This window comes from Triticum aestivum, chromosome 1A, assembly GCF_018294505.1.
Source record: "Triticum aestivum cultivar Chinese Spring chromosome 1A, IWGSC CS RefSeq v2.1, whole genome shotgun sequence".
Classification (NCBI taxonomy): domain Eukaryota; kingdom Viridiplantae; phylum Streptophyta; class Magnoliopsida; order Poales; family Poaceae; genus Triticum; species Triticum aestivum.
In genome coordinates this window covers 586,591,044-586,591,895 of record NC_057794.1, presented here as the reverse complement: position 1 = coordinate 586,591,895, position 852 = coordinate 586,591,044, and the positions used below count along the sequence as shown (strand labels likewise).

The following is an 852-nucleotide window of genomic DNA, read 5'->3' as shown; positions in this document are numbered from 1 at the left end:
GGGGCTCGACTTCGACTACATGTCGTTCGTCTCCACCATCTGCGCCCGAACTGAATCCATCAAGGTGAGTGAGCTTTATTCGCAGCTCATTAACTTTGAAAGCAGGTTGGCTATGTTTGAGGGCGGCGGCCAGTCGTCCCACTCCTCCGCCAACGCCGTCTCACGCGGCGGACGTGGCGGACCCAACCGCGGTGGTGGCCGCGGTGGCAATGGTGGTCGCTATGGAGGCGGCCGAGGAAACGGAGGTGGTGGCCATGGCCAAGGCCGCGGTGGTGGCCGCGGCAATGGAGGGGGAGGTCGCAATGATCTTCCGGAAGTCTTCTGTCAAATCTGCACCAAGCCGAACCACACCGCCATGGAGTGCTACCACCGCTTCGACATCTCCTTCAACAAGGAGAAGAGCGTGGCGGCCGTCAACACCAACCACGCCAACTCTCAGTCCTCCTATGGAGTGGATACCAACTGGTATGTGGACTCTGGAGCGTCAGATCACATCACCAGCGAGCTCGACAAGCTCACCGTTCGGGACAAGTACAACGGGCATGATCAAGTAAACATGCCCAATGGCGCAGGTATGAAAATTGCTCATATAGGTCATGCTTATGTTCGTACCCCTTCCCGCAATCTCCATCTTAAAAATATCCTACATGTACCAAATGCCACCAAGAACTTGATCTCTGCTCATCGGCTATCTTATGACAATCACGTTTTTCTTGAAACTCATCCTCATTTTTTCTGTGTTAAGGACAAGGCAACGAGGAAAACCCTCCTCCGCGGCAGGTGTAGAAACGGGCTCTATCCCCTATCATCAGCTCCCGTAAGCTCGGGTAGGCATGCACTTGGCGCCACCAA

At 55.0% G+C, this 852-nt stretch overlaps 1 pseudogene; it reads left to right on the top strand.

Annotated features, from left to right (window-relative positions):
• Nucleotides 1-101, top strand: part of LOC123072699 (uncharacterized) — a 139-nt pseudogene extending 38 nt beyond the window's left edge.
• Nucleotides 102-852: the final 751 nt, after the last annotated feature.